Source organism: Tinamus guttatus, unplaced genomic scaffold, assembly GCF_059628265.1.
Source record: "Tinamus guttatus ecotype Peru unplaced genomic scaffold, ASM5962826v1 Tinamus_guttatus_pri_ptg000497l, whole genome shotgun sequence".
Classification (NCBI taxonomy): Eukaryota; Metazoa; Chordata; class Aves; order Tinamiformes; family Tinamidae; genus Tinamus; species Tinamus guttatus.
Window position 1 is genome coordinate 1,797,955 of NW_028289031.1, and position 16,618 is coordinate 1,814,572.

Below are 16,618 nucleotides of genomic sequence, written 5' to 3' on the forward strand. Positions count from 1 at the left end.
TGCCGCACTAGCAGGACCAGCCTCCAAGTCATGTATTCCAATGCAGAGGGGCTTTGGGCAGCCGGGCAAACCATGGAGGGAGGTGGCAGTAGCAAGGAGAACAACACGAGAGTTTGATCCATTGGTCAGCATCAATCTGAGCTGCAAGGACTGGCCGGAGCGGAGATCCGACTGGACATGACTTTCTTGGATGCAGGGTCCACATGAGGAGGCTTCGCTCTTCTAGGGCTCTTATCTGGCTCGCTCGCTGCTCATGCCATGAGGAGCTCTGCAAGGAATGTGCGCTATCGGTTTCTAGGAGTGGAGTGCCAGAGCACGGCTGTACTCTTGAACTCGCAGCGTCATGGAGAGGCTCCGGCTGCTGGCGTGCTTCCATGAGGGCTTGCCAGCTCGCAGGCAGTAGCTGTCAGTCAGGGAGCAGTTAGGAAAAATTGCAGCTGTATAAATTGCATCCCCGACTCTTCCCAAGTTCTGATACTCTATCATTTGCCCTCAAAATGGCATAGCAAATATTAGGAAATGGTTAGGCAAAGGGATGAAAAGATTTATTAATATTAAATGCTTTTCAAGCCTAGTTTTGTAAGCACAGGAATAAATAACTTACTAATGTCTTCTGTTTCGGAGTGGGTGTTTGTGATATACTGCAGAGTGTCTGCTCTCGTGCAGTCTTGCCCTCTCTCCTCTGGCAGTGCTCTTGGAGCTACAGTCTCTCCTCATTTGCTGTGCTGGTGTCCTTGGGGTGTGTATGAGAGGGAGAAAGCACAACTTAGTGACAGAAACTCTTACCACGCGAGCCTGACTGGTTTATTTTAGGGCCTTTTCAGGCAAAGTTTTCCGAAGCTCATTCAGATGACCAGAAGTGCAAGAGCTGAAATCCTGCTCTAGGAGCGTGGCTGGCAGCAATAATGAGCACGATTCTTCATTCTTTCCACTGTCGGAGCAACTACCCAGCCTTATGGCCAGGCTTCCTGTCTCTTCTGAGAGATTGTTCAGGAAATGGCAAAATGCACAAAAAGGGGCTTTGTCATTGAAAAAGATTGTTATTGTGCAGTTGAAGTACAGCTGTTACATATTTCCTTACTTAAATTTGGTCCCTTCCTGAGATTTCAGTCCCCTAATTATTTTGCCCAGGTCACTGGTCTGTTGTATCCATATTTAGTATATTACAAAAGGATTTTCAAGTCTCCCAAAGACTGAAGAGCCTTTCTACTCCTCCTTCTGCTCCACCAAATACTGACAAATGTTTTTATGTTGGAGTAAACGAAGTAAAATGTGGACACTGGAAGATTTTACCTAGTAGCCTGAGTGTATAAGGGAGATCATTGTTTCTGTATTTAATATATTTCTGTAGGTTCTGAGAACTTCAGCACTCACTCGCTCTCAAAAACGAAATCACCCAAATCCCCACCAAAGTTGGGGAAATCGTGGCCTTTCTATTGGAAGTTGAGTTGTCTCATGGTTATAAGGACAATATTAGCTGAGATCATGTGTTTCAGTTGGTTGTTAAGTTGACTTCATCTTGAGAAAAAGATAGTCCAGATGTCCTATTCTTAATTTGCTAAATATATTGATGATTTGTAAATGCCTTAACAGTTGTGGAAGAGATGTAATGCGGAGAAATGAACTCAAAACTGTTCTGTTAGAAGTTCTTCTAATTAGTAGGACAGGGAATTGAAAGTATATTTATTCTATTTTTCCTCTGAACATTTTATTCTTCTAATCTAATCTAGAAGGATTAGAACTACGGCTTTCTTCCTATTCACCTTTCATGAAGTGGTATACAGAGATTAATAAACCATAAGAAAATTCTGGGTCAAGATATGATAGTTTCTGTGTGAGGGATATTTAATCCCTGTAAATTGATATAAAATAAAAATAATTACAAAACAGAGAGGTTTTGTAGGTCATTAACCTAAAATTTTGTAGTAACAAAATTTAGGCAACAGCTATAGGGTTATGACCTGACGTGCAGGTGCTTTTCTCCTATAGTTTCATTTGCAAAAATATTCCTAACTATTCTGTCATACTCTGTACTCAGTGTGGAGTGGCCATCAGAGCTGCAGGCAGATGATTTTCTGCAGCTTTATCCATGAATAGTTTTCACAAAGAAAATATACATAGAAGGCCTGGAAGTAAGTTGGAATTTCCTCTTCATCAGCAGTAGCTATCTTGATGAGCTATAATGTAGGCCCCTGGAGTAGCAGAGAATGTCTCAGAGAAAAGCAAGTGCATCTTTGACACTAAAATATATATGTTTTTAATTATAATATGATGTTTTTAACTTGTATTCAACTATAATACGATGAAGTTTGCTTGTCATGATTTTATATCTATTATTCTAGAAAATAAGATTGTCTATTGTCATTGCTGGGCAATAGACATATCTGAATAAAAATCAGTAAATAGCAGAGTTTGCTTATCAGGCTTTAGCTCTGAGATATAGAGTGCAAGTAAAATGAGTTGTTTTTGATTAAATGGCACTTGGGTACAGTAACGGACAGCAAAAACTTTATTTTTGTATTACCTGGTCTGTATTTTAAGTGTGCTCATTAGTTTTATATTTATATTACAGTCTGTTCTCCTTTGAGCCATGTTGATTAGAAGGTGGTGCATAACGTAATTAAAATGTTTATACATAGGCTTTGCAGGAGGAGAGAAACGATGACTCTCCCAAGTGCTTGAAGGCAGTATATTGAAGTTAGCTTTGGCCATTTGTTTTGTGCTAACTGTGGAGAAAACCTCTGTGTTGCTCCTGCTGCAGGGATTGTTTTGCTGGAGCAGCAAATCGCCAAAAGGAGCAACCTCTGGTGACAGCTGGGCTGGCAGCTTGCAGGCTCTGACAGTTACAGATGTGCAAGTCACTTGCCCTTTGCGCTGCCCCTTGGGCCAGCTGCAAAAGCCTGGACTTTGAGTGGGAGCCATGACCTTTTGGAGGGGCCTGAGCTGTTCACGCTGCACCTGCCCGGGATTAGGTGCCATGTGAGTGAGCGATAGGCCTCCTGCTTTCTGCTTTTTTCTTTTTTTTTCTCTTTTTTTAATAATAATAATAATAACTTCCCTCCCCCAAAGATGTCGGAGGAGACAGTGATGTTGGAGGAAGCAGTATAACACTTCATTTATTCGGGCTAGATGGAAATAAATAACAATTGCCTTGGTTTGTTCAGGAACAACAAAAGCCTTGACCCAAAGCTTGACCCTCCATGCTTTCCTTTCTCTTGCATCTCCCAGCCAAGAAAGAGCCGTGATGAGGCTCTGTGCTGCCTACAGCCTGCCAGGAAACAGCGACGCGTAGGTCCAGCCATCCTCCCCCCTTTCCACTTATTGTTTCAGCATTTGTCAGAGAATGTGCTGACAGGAGGCTGCCTGTTTTCTTTATCCTTTTTTTTTTTTTTTCCTTTTTCCCCCTCCTCTAGCTTTTTTTTTTTTTTTTCTTCTTCTTCTTCCAGGTTTGGTGCTGAATGGAAGCTGTCGCTTTATTTAGTTGGTGATGGGGAAGAAAAACACAGCCTAGAGTTAACACCCTCCTGGTGTTTATCCATAAATATGAAATAGGGTAAGAGCACCAGACATGTATGGAACACTCTGATTGGCTGCTGGTGATGTCACGCTACCCAGAAACTGAGCAGATCAGCTTTCCTTATTTGTATGTATAAATTGCAATTCGTAATAGCACATTTCTGGGGCTTTATTACACATCTCAGGTGCTGGATGATATCTAGGCCATGCCTCGAGTCTGGCAATATTGCAGCAGTGATAATATTGCACTGTTATCACTATTATCACCATGCATAAATATATATACGTTTGTGCTTTCTCTTTCTCTAGCTTTTTTTTTTATGCTTGTATGTAAGTAGTTGACATTTCTTTGAATTAAATGCACAGAAATAGGTGGGGGATCCAAGCATTTAAACCACACGTGACATTATTACAAATTTAGAGAAAAGAGGATGTACATTTGGGAAGTCACATAGATAAAGCTGAATGGAATAGAGGAAAAAAAAGAAGGTATCTTGGTAGAAATTATCGGGTTCTAACCAATCTGTCCCCAAAGCAAGAGTACTTCATAATTTTTCTCACCCAGTACTGGTAGATTTTAGGGTTATGAAAGGGTTGTAGGGTTATTTTATTAGCATGTTAATAGTTCATGGCATCTGTGTTAAGTAAAGCAGTAGTTCTAGTACTCTTAGGTGAAAACACTTGAGGAAGTGATAATCTCCCCTAAAAAATAAGGTGGGGGTGGGGAGGGGGGAAGGGGAGGAAATGGAAATGGGCCTCTTGATCTGGGATTGGTTGGGTTTTCTTATCTTCCACACTAATCTGGCAGTAAATATGCATTTTCCTGAAAGCTGGGAAACTTTATTTTTAAACAAAACCTTTCTTTTTAGCATGAATTTGCCTGCATAATAGAAACATATTGGAAAGTGTTTATTGTAATACTTCAACTTCTTTGGAGTAAAAAATCCTTTTCTATATTTCCTCTCCCTCACTTGACTGGAAGTGACTTTTAAACTGATTTGGCAGCCCCTTCTATAGTTGTTGGAGCTGTATTTCAGAGGGCCTAGAAAATCACTGCTATGCCAATTCATGTGACCACTGAGGAATATTTTGAATGCTATAATTTTACAGGAGAGTGTTTGTGAATAACAAAATCAAGTAAAATGACTATTTAGAAGCATTTTGTTCAGTGTAAAATCTCTTCTGCCCAGGTATCTCTGGGTTTTAATTGGCCAGCGCTCTATAAATTTGCTGATTCAAAAGGGAGGAAAAAGAAATCCTCCTTACGAAATGCAATGGGCTCATAGGTGATATTTCTGAGTACCAGGTTAGATCCACACCTCTGACAGGCTGTAATTATGTGTGAGCTCAAACTCAAACTGATCTAAACATGCAGAAGAATTTTGCAGACAGATTTTTGCAGGTGGTGACTTGGATCAGGTTAGCAACCTAAATCAATAGCGCTGCTTATTCGGTCCAGGAGAGAGGGCACATCTCCACCTTCTGCCATTTTTTCCCCTCCTCCTGTTTGATCTTGTGAAAGCTGTTTCAGACTGAACAAGAGAGGCTATCACTCATTATCGGGCTGCTTAATCCCACGCAGGTGCAGCTTGAGCAACTGCACAGGCGCTCAAGGTCGTGCTGGCTGCAAAGCTGGGCAAGCTCCGGCTTTTGCAGATGGCCTGAGACAGAGGAGCAGGGCTCTGTAACGTTGCATGTCTGTAGCTTCCGTGCTCGTTGCCATTTCCTCCTTCTCCCTTTTTTATTTTTTTTCCTTTTTTTTTTTTTTCTCTCTCCTCTCCTTTATATTCTTTCGCAATACTTTCATATAGCAGCTCTGGGTGAGGAAGTAAATGTTGCTTTGAAACTTAGCACTTTGAGTTGTTTTTTCGCTTTTCATGTAATAAATACAAGCAACTGAAAGGAAATTGTGGACAGGTAGACATCTTTTTTTCATTGATGTTGGTGGACTGCTTGAAGCCAGTTCTCTTATTTACTTCCTCTCTTGATGCTCTGTGTTCTTTTTTTTTAAAGCCTGCTTATTAAAAAAATATATATATGAGAAGCAGGATGTTGCAACTGGCTGCTTCTCTGCTCCAAATACAGCCCTTAAGATGTCTAAGCATAGGGTTTGCCAGACCCCACCACCTCATTCCCATCCAAATGATCTGTTTGTGCCCTGTCCCCATCTTACAAGCTACTTTCTTTACCTCCAAGATGTCATTTTTGATATGATGCCCTTGTGGTTCTGTGAGCTGTTAAACAGCTATGACTCCTTTACTCTCCCTTAAAAACCCAGGATGCAGCCTTTACAAGATTATTTTAGGAGGAGACGCTTAAGACGGAGATAATTTAAGAAGTGTTGTCAAGAGAAGCAGATGAGCTGTGATTAAAGTGAATCTGGGCACTGAATAAAAGATCTGTAAAAGATCTTAAAAGTCTCCGCTTATTGTGATTTTTGAGAAAGTTGGATAGGGCTTGGGGGGAGAATTCCTGACCTCAGTCAGCTGCAGGGATCTGTTGCTTCCCTTGCGGCTTGGGGCCGCAGCACCAAATTCCACAATTACACTGTGAGCACCAGCCCTGGCCTATATTTAGGATGTAGCACTTTGTGGGTAAAAAAGCTACATATGGCATATGTAGCACCCACTTATGAACTAAAAATACACATAGCAGACCAGTTTGTCTTCGAATGAAGTCATGCTTGGGGCTACAATGCTTGAACAGCATTTGATTTCCCCTGCCCTGCCGTCCCTCTGACCTTTTTTACTTCTTTACTTTTTTTTTTCTTTCTTTCCCCTCTTTCCTAGACTTCAGTGGAAAAATTGTAGATTTCTTCTTCTTTTTCTTCTTCTTTTTTTTTTTTTTCAGCATGTGTTCGTCTCCACACCAGTCCATATGCACTGTTACATCATCCCAGGATGGATGTACATGAATTTCTCAATGGCAGGGGAAAGTGAGGGTTTTTTTTTAAAGTTTTGTTTATATATATGTTTAAATCCAAAGGCACCTTTTTCCTTCTGGAAACTCTATGAATAGCTATACTGTAAAAAAAGGCACTGTACTATAGCCCTGTCCTTAATTGTATGTGTGACTGGGAAGGAGGAGGCTGTGCTTGTCAGTTTTCATTTATCATCAGCTGAGGAACATCTGAAAAATAAAACTAAAAGCAGTTCTAGTACCCTTCTTTTAAAGAAGAAGATTGCCTGCCTCTATAGGGCTATTGTTGGGAATATTGTGAAGTTTAATGGAAGAGTTTAAACTAGTCCCTCAGCAAGGGCAGCATTTACTGCCGAAAATGAGAGCCCAGCACAGTGAGAAAAAATGCCGATGGCTGTAACTACGTGTAGGGCTTTCCTTCCTCCTGCTTCTGAAATTAAAACAGAAAATAAAAATGGCTTGAGAGAGAAGAGGACAGCTGGTCCTGGGATAAGGCCGCGTGGGAGATGGGGAGTCCCACACAGCACCTTGCAGTGGGCAGCACCAGCCTCTCCAGTTGCATCACAGCTGTGTCACATACTCTGAATTTAGACTGGAAAAGTACTGTTGGACACTTACCTTATTATCCCAACTACCATCCTTCAGGGACTTTTTCTTCAAGAGGGTGGAAAGCAAACTCTTATATGTAAAACACTTAGAGGATATTAAATTGGCTCTCATTTCTTTTTCTTTTGTGCTTCAAAGCATCCTTGCCTGCATTCAGATGGGAATAATGGAGTCATAATTCCTCTCAATTTGAAAATGTTAGGATTAAAAAAAGATGATATTCTGTTTGTTGATGCTCTTCGTTCTTTCAGAGCTGCCGCCAGCAGCTTCTCTCCAACTTGATCGTTCTTCAAGAGAAAACTGTGCATTAAATATCTCTGGGCTTTCCAAAATGGAGCTAGATTAAAGGAAAAAGGTGTATTCTTGTTCTCTCTCTCCTTTTCTTCTTTATCCTTAAAGCAGAATGGTCTGCCTGTTCTTTGAAACACTTGTTTTAGTGACAAGGATGAAAATATACAGCTTATCCAATGCTCTTGTAGATACATTCAGCAAGAATTTTTGGGGAAACTTGTACTTCTGCCCTGTGAGTCTCCATGGTCCCGTGCTACTTTTTTCTATCTTTATTTTAAAATGAAGATGCCTTTTAAATTTTACATTGTTTAAAAATATCCAATGACTTCTGTTTTTTTTTTTTCCTGTAAATATCACATATTGATGACATAGGTGGGTTTCCAGAAGATGCTGGAGAGAAAGGAAAAAAATGTCATTCAAAATCATGGGGGGAAAAAAATAAAAGGATAACGTGAAACATAATGAATGGAATTTCTGAGGCTAGAACAGAAGTTCCTAGGCAGTTGCCTTGTGGGTACATTTTGGACAGCATTAGCAGGGGCACTTGCTCCTTTTTTGCAGGGGTGGAGTGCAAACTTCCAGCACGTCTAGCCCTCAGGTTGGGTACGTATAGCCTGTTTTCCTGCATATTGAGGCAGCAGCTCCTGGAATGCTTGGAGAACAGGAGTCAGGTGAGGTTGTCAAATTGTGCATATCTTTGAAATAGGTCAGGTGCCATATTTTGGATATTAGTCGGTTAGAAGAAAGAGAGGAAAGAAAGCATTTACACTCTGAAGTTGCATTACATTTTTCTGAAGCCGTCTGTTGTTTTTTCCTTGCATTTCCCTGTTGCTACTCTACAAAAGTTTTCCCTGAACGTTTTTTTCTGTTTTTGAGATCAGCTTTAGGTAACAGCCCTGGTGCTCCAGGGATCTCTTGGCATTGCTGTTTCCAGCTCATCGTTTACTGCAGTGCCAGGTTATCCTCAGGTACCCCATCTTGTTTGTTTGAATTCTACTTTATTCTTTTCTTTCCTGGATTCATATTCACAGTGAGATGAAAATTCCCTGCCCTAGTCAATTTTTGGCAACTGGTCATCTTATTTAAAGTGCTTCCACATTTCTGGAAGGGACGCCATTTTGCAGATTGTAAATTATGGGTAAGTCATTACAGAATACCTGTTTTGGAGACATGTGTATCGCCATGCACAAATATAAGCCTATGCCAGCTATTAATTTTAGGTTGCAACACAAGGTTTCGCTAAGAAAAAACATCCCCATTTCGAAGGCTGTTTAGTCACCGTGAGTCAACTTGCAAAATTGTGTGCTATATGTTACATAAATACTTTTAAGCCTTTAATAGTACTAAAGGGACTAGAATGTGCTTTAAAATTGAATTTAGATTTAAATTTGGGAAACTTCCCAGAGGTCAAAGTCAAAGGAAAATCAATGTTCAGTTCATTGGTGAATTGAGTTGCCAAAGGAATTTGAAATCCAATGCCATCTGTGTTGCTAGATCCTGCCTTAAAACAGCATTAACAGACTGTTGTCAGTCTTCAGTGACTATTTAATGTATTTTTAGTTGCCACAGAACAATCAATTCTTGACTCTTTATTTCTGTATTTCCTGGGAAGGTTCTTGTCCAAGATGAAGTGGAATGTTGCACATGCTGGAGTGCAACAGACATTTAAGACTTTGACCATAGCATTCTGGGGAATGTGATCTTATATCAAAGAGAAAAATAATTATATAGTGTTAGTTTTCCTAGCACCTGGATTTCATGCTGTTGCTGCTTCTGCTGCTGGCTAGCTGTTGTTTTTCATAAATCACTCTGTAGAAAAAAAATTAAATCCTGTGAAATGATGGAAAAAAAGAAGTCATGGCTATGAAGGAGGAAAGCAACATCCAAATGTTTAAATACCACCCAACAAGTTCATAATCTTTACGAATTTCCATTTTCCTTGGCTTGTTTCCTTGGCTTACAGCTTGGAAAAGAAACCTGCCTAGATATCTGGGGTTTAAAAATAATAATCTCAGCCTACGTTCTGGATATTTAAAAAACTAATAAATGAATGAAACCCGAAATGTCTCCGATCATGTGCCTTATGGGTCCATCTCAGACTTTAATGAAGGCTTCTTATGCACTCCAGGGACTGTCATTGATGCATACAAATGAGGCCATTCAGAGAGATCTGTGATAGGGATATTTTCTTTCCAGTATATTTTGATCATGCTAACCCTCATTTTAACATTTGGTTTGCACAAGTAAATTTACAAGTTGTGAAGCTATTGTTTGTAGCAGCATTTTAAACAATGATGGGGGATTGAAAAGGAAAGGAGGGTTTGCGAACCCTACAAAACAGATGGGTCTTTCAGACAAATTCATGAGATGTAATAAGCTTCACTAGCATATTTTTTTCTCTCCCAAATCAGGGACCACACGGTTTGAAAGCAGGAATGCTGATTATAACTGATGTTTACAAATAATTTTCATTCAAATATTTTTTTTTCAAATAAAATTCATTTTCTGTGAGCAATGAAAAATTAAGGTCTAAGAAAATAACAAAATAAAAATTGTAATGTCAAATGTTTTGTTTTTCTGTCTCTATTTTAAAGGTGGTGTTATTTGTTAATTTGCTGATATGATGATTCTACCATTTTTATATAAATGCTGACTGGATGTTTAGTTATTAATGTATTTCAAATTGTGTATCTTTCAATGCAGATGTCAGAGACTGAGGTGGTTTACCTAGGAGATTCCTCTATTTTTTTCCTTTCTGTGTTGGTTTTGGCAATGAAATATATTGTTTGACATTGCTTACCACCAAACAGAGCAAAAGGTTTGCTCTGTTGATTTATCAAGGGCACTGCTGGACCTGGAAGAGTACCACCATAAATTCACTGATAGCTTTAAGTGAGTTAAGAGTAATCCTCTCTTGTATACAAAAAGAAAATGCTTTTAAATTTCTTCTATAGGGGAGCATAGGAGATTCTTTTTTTTTTTTTTACAAGGGTAAAAGGGATTTTTTTATCAAAAAAAAAAAAAAAAAACTTGTTATGCTTGAGAGTGAGAAGGGAATGTTATGGTTGTCACTCCCTGCTGCTAAAATAAGCACCTGGGTTTATCAAAGCATTTGTTCTAATCAGTGGGGGATGCTTATCTGTGTAAAAAGTTATCTTGCTTATATATTGTCAATGAGTTATATATCTCCACCTTGCATATAGGATACACTGTTCTTTTCTACTGACTGAGATGATTGCCCCGGGCTTCACCCCTGGATGCCTTTGCAGGGATTATTCTGTGGTCATATGAAAGGCAAGCCAGAAAAGAAGTTAGTTTGGTTTTATTCTTCGAGAACTGACCTATTTTTTTTCTGTCTTCATGTCACAGTAGATGTGTAACCTTATCTTCAATTGTTATAAAACAGCATCCTTCCAGTCCTCCTTCCAGTCCCTTTCGTACTGATGGATGATATTCTATGAAGTTAGTTTTGTAGAAGAGGTGAGTCAAGGGAGTTACTTATGTAATTAGCTTATTTTAAGAGAGGACAATATAAAATACTATGAAGCACGATTAAGCTATAGCAAGGTAATTGCTGTCTTGATAAATCAAGTTGGGTGAGATCAGCCTCTTTTCCACAGGCTGAGCAGTCCCAACTTTCTCAACCTCTCCTGTGTCACAAATGCAGTTCCTGTGTCATCTCCGTGGCTCTTCACTGGGCCTAACAAATAACATCCTTTCCTCTCCTGTACTAGGGAATCTGCCCTGGACTCGGCAACTCCAGTGCCTCCCACCAGGGATGAGCAGAAGGGAGGATCACCTACCTTCACCTTCTGCCAATGCTCTGCCTAGTGCAGCTCAGGAAACTGTTGGCCAGTGAGGACACTTTGCTGCTTCATGGTCTGTCAGGACTCCCAGGGCCTTTTCTGATAGCCCACTGACCCCAGCTTGTCTTGGTGCAGAGGATTATTCTGCCCAGGGCTTTGCATCTCCCTTCAAACTTCATGAGGCTCCTGCCAATCCCCTTCTTCCCGCCTCTTGAGACGCCTCTGAGTGAAGAACACGCCTCCCAATTTTACATCATCTGCAGACCTCTCATGAGGATAACCCATCAGTCATTAACGAAGATGCTAAATAGTACTGCTAGGGTGCACCACTAGCGACTTGCCTCCAAGTCATGCCTCTGAACACGTGGCTTTGAGGCCACAGTTCAGCTCATTTGCAGTTCACCTCGCTGTCCACTTACCTAGTCTAGTTTGAGGAAGTTACAAGAAACTTTGTCAGAATTCTTGTTTAATGACAAGAAAAATAACATCTACTGCTCTCCCCTTATTCACCAAGTCATTTTATTTTAGAAGGCTATCAGATTGGTCAGGTATAACTTCCCCCTTCATAAATTTCTGCTGACTATTCTCCATTGCCTTCCTGTCCTTCATTTGCCTCGTTTCAAGGTTTACTTACTCCATCACCTTCCCTAGGATGGAGATGAAGCTGTCCGGCCTGTAGTTCCCTGAATCTTTCTTCTTGCCCTTCTGGAAGACTGAAAGAAAGCTAATTATACAGTTATCTTCTGGAAGGGCAAGAAGGTTGCTGAACACTGGATGAGAGCTAATTACACACGTGTATTCAGCAACCCTCTGTGATCACTGTGATCTTTTAAAAGTAGTTGAAAGCTGCCTTGTTATGATGCTGGCCATCAGGACTCATGGGTGTGAACCCTCAGGCACTATGAACATGCATATATCTGGTCTGATTAAATACTCCCTGACTTGGTACTCTTTCACCAAGAGTTAGTCTTTTCTGCTCCTGACTCTTTCACAGGTTTCAAAGATCTGGGATTTCTGAAGGCAGATCTTACTAGAAAAGTATCTTGTCCTTTTCTATGATGTCCTTTGTCACCAGGCCACTGCCCCAGTCAGCCGTGGGCCTGCATTTTCCCTTTTTTTACTTTTACTTCAGACATATTTGTAGAAGCTGCTCTAGTTTCCTTTGCCTCCTTTATCAGTTTCAACTCTAGCTGGCCTTTGGCCTTCCTAGCTGCCATGATAGGTAGAATATGGCAAAGAATTAGATACCACAAACTGATACTTTCCTGGAGGTGTTGATCAGCAAAAGAATGGCAAAAGAACTTGAGATGCGTGGATGCACCCGCACGTACAAGATAAAGTAAGTTGGCAAAGGGCAAATTGGGAGCAAGCTCTTCTGAAAAGGTCTCCAGGAAGGAAGAAAGTGTCTAGGGGTCTATCTGCTGGAAATTGTGGTATATATTGGGCTGGGGAGCTCCATATACACAGGACTTGGACAAATGAAAAATGAGATGGCAATATTGCATGGATCTCATGACATGCTTTGGCAGGAAGGGGAAGCAGGGGTAGGGACGCTCTTTCAAGGGATAGGAAATGTCCTTGAATTCATGTATTTCAGTCAAGACAAGCAGTTTCCTGACCTTGTGAACATATCAACATCATCACAGGACAGAGGGCTACAAGGAACATATCATAGACCTCAGAGAGGTATAGTGTAGGGGGTCTCTTTGAGTGGTTAATAAGCAGCAGATGACAGCAGCCCTTACAAGATGCCCACTACACCTTGCAGGATGCCCCTGGGTTGGACAGCCATGCGTGTCATGCTGATCTAGTGAGGCTGGCCATTTTTGCTTTCTTTTTTTTTCACACTGGGGAATCTAGAGACTTCATTTGCTTTTGGTGCGCATTCCTGAGGGCAGCGCAATGTAGGCAACATGGGTCATCGGGAAATAGGATGAGATGTTCATCTCTGTGCTTGAGCTGGAATCAGCTGTCTCTGAGCTGCTCCTGGTGGATATTCTTTTATCCTGTTCATGAAAACTTTTTACTAACAATAATTCAGCAGTCATATTAGGCCAGCTATCCCAATGCCAACTCTCCTTAATGAGAGATTTTCTATGTTTTTAGTGTCAAAGCGTCTTGCAACAGGGCTACTGTGTGGCCCCAAATGTTTGCTGTATGTGTTTTCTGCTCTGGGACCCCTGAATCTCTATTCATGTAAAATATATCTAAATATATCTAGTGGGGAGATGCATGGTGCTGTACTCTAAAATGTAGTCTGGGGACAGGCCCTTTTTCAGTATGTGTTGTATGCAAGGTCTTATGTTCACCTGGGGAATTCTTTTGTTTTGCTATTTGTCTTTTAGCTTTCCTTCATGTGCATAGTAAGGGGTCACTATTTACTTGGAAATTTCTCAAGCCCATTTAATAAAGGTGAGAGTGAATTTACATACTTGCTGGACCTTTTCAAACAGATTATGGCACCTCCTAAACTGATCAGTGGAAAACAGGTTAGAACATGCCCTAGTTCTGTTTTGCTCTGTACACGCTGGATTTCTTCACTCTGGAAGCCAGACCAGATTGGCCTAAGGTTGTGGAGTTGATGTGTGCTTTAAGTTTTGGCTAGACGAAGGGTTGGACTGCAGCTGTGATGTGCATGCAGACCCTGAAGCTCAAATTGTTCTTGGTTCGCTAGCTAAGATGTAACCTGTAATTACAGGTTCTCCATCTGCACTCGTTACCCATGTTTTTCTGGGCATTAGCAAACTAGAAGATGGTGCTAAAATGCTTTTATAAATGCGGGCCCTGGACTTCATTGTTTATTATGGAATGAAAATGACACCGCTGTTATATAGCAAAGTGCAACATGTTACTGTTTCTCTCTGGACTCTGAATTAGATCTTTGGAATTATACCAGCCTGATAAGCAGAGGTGATGTGCCATGGAGATAGAAGTTTTTTCCAGGGTTCTCTCCCCCTGTCTCAGAGGGAAGAAAGGACTTGACTTGTTTTCATGAGGTGTTGTGTAAATGCTTTTGGCTTTGGAATATTCTTTCTTTACCAAGAAAAAGATCCGATAATGCTCTTCACCTAACAGATACTAAAAATATTGTTTTTGTCAGAAATGCAATAGCCTGTTGTAAAATGTTTCAAAAGGGAAGATGTCTTAAAAGTCTGCACTGGATTACGCTTCAAAGAAACATATGTAGAGAATTTTAACCATGTGCCACAATTCTTATTGTGAGCAGGTATGCCCACTGAATTGGTCATTACAGTGCATGGCATTGATTTCTAAAGAGTTGTTACATAAGATATTTCTTACATAGTTATTAGGCTTCACTATCTGAGTTTAAATAGATGTGTAGGGCATTTGGATCAGTTGTTACCATCTAAGAACAACTCTAAAAATGAAGACAAGTAATTTGTGCTTAATGTAGTAGAAAAAAGGGGGAGCTGGCAGGATGAATTGGCAGGAAGGAAGAGGGGGAATGGGCTTGAGGCAGTAATCCAGGAAGATGATTTTTGCATTTGCATTTTGAATGGATTTCGGAGGGCAAGATTACTTCTGTCACGGCCAGAAGGAAGGAGATTATCTCGCATTTCAGCAACAGTAATGAGGGCCTGGATGAATGTCTTGCTTTTACGGTTAGAAAGCGAAGGCAGGGTGCTAATGATACTAAAGTTGGCAAGGATTTGAGCCAATCCTGAATGCATGGAACTGATTCCCCTTCTCGTCACTTTGGGGTGTGGTGACTATAAGAGAAGAGGTTAAATGACAGCTAAATGTACATGTTTCTGGTCAGTGTGTACTTCTGTTGACTTGCAAGAAGCTCTTTTGGGGGACGCAGTATTTGAATGTCTTCAGCTTGAGATTGCTTGTCTTATGTATTTTATCCATGTTTTGTAAAACAACTTGATGTACCTTGCAGCTGTCACAGCTATGCCTTGTGGCAGTGTCGCTCTCTCTCTCTGAATTAGGAAACTAATCAGACACCCCCTTCCATGAAGGAATTTCCTCCTCTACTGTAAGGGAAATAGGATGGGTAGGGAACATAGCAGTGGAAACAGGCTGCGAAAGGAAAGATGTATAACTTTCAAGAAAGACAAAGGCGTGATTTCTAAACCCAAATATTTTGGTTTCTGGTTAAAATATTGGATTCTATGGTGTTTAAAATAATATATATATATATTTGTAGAAAGCCAAGATGTGTTTTGTTAAAGCATTTGTGAAAGCACTGCTTACAAAGCTCATTTTTCTCTCAAAAAGAGTCAGAAGTCTTATTCCACCCATCCTATTTTAATCTGTTTCTTGTTTGTTTTCATCATTTGTAGACTGGGAAGGAAGGTACTGTGTCTTATGGATTTTCCACACTACTGTTTCTATTTCTGCTATATGAAATTAGATTTTAAACCAGTGCAACAAAAAACCTTTTTTTTTTTTTTTTTTTCTGGTGCTTTTGGCGCAAAAAACTTGGATCCAATGGACAAAATTGAAATCAAAATAGTCTGTTCTCTCATGATGTTCATGGCAAGTAAGAAATGGAATAGAAATTGTGCATTATGGAAGGCTTTTTTACTGTGTTGTAATTATGGTAAGTCTGGAAGAACACATAGTAAAAATGATGTCTGTGATTTCTTCTAAAGTTGGTTCTTGATTTAAGTAGGACACTTAAAAGTGATTTAGCTTTAAATTTTGATATATATTCAGTATTAAAAGTCTTTGCTGAAATTCCTTTGGTTTATTAAAAGGAAATATTTTCAGGTTATAAAGTTAATAATTTTACCTGTTAGCTTTCGCTTGCCCTGTCAGGCAGCTTGGATTAAGAAATTCAACTGGTTCTGCTTTACAGCTTTTTTTCCTGCCCCTGCAGAACAGAGCTCTTTTGTTTAGGCTCTTTGCGCTTCAGGTGAAAGATTCAAATTCCTGCAAACCTGTATTTTCACTTACTGAAATGGTTTGTGAAAATATTACTTTTCACAGTAAGATTTTGTAATTACAGTGTATTTGCTTTCTCTCATTATTTTTTTCCAGTTTCTCAAATTAATCACTTATTTTGTAGGGGAAAGCTTCTTTATGAGGATTCTTTTTTATATGGTAGCAAGTCTTTGATCACCTTGACTATGTGAAGAGCAGCTACAGCAGCACGTAGCCCAGGGCTGAAATCTGCACATAGCAGGCCGCCTGTTTTTTTTTTTCCGGTTTTGGGCCTAGTTAGGGCCTGTGAACTAGTAGAAAATCTGGATGCCATCTGGACTCTCTCTCTGCTCAGGCATAGTCTGGAAGGCTGGGAATCCTGCATTGGTCCTAAATCTTCAGGGAGTGTCGTCTTTTTTTTTTTATTTATTTTCTTTTAATTGTGCTGTGGGAGAACCCCAAGTTCTCTCAGGATTGTGAAAACACACAGTGTGCCTTTCCCAAATCTTTTGAGGTTGTTGCCTTTTTTTTTTTTTTCTTGAGAAAGGACATGAAAATCACTGCATAATAGACTTGGTTCAAATGTT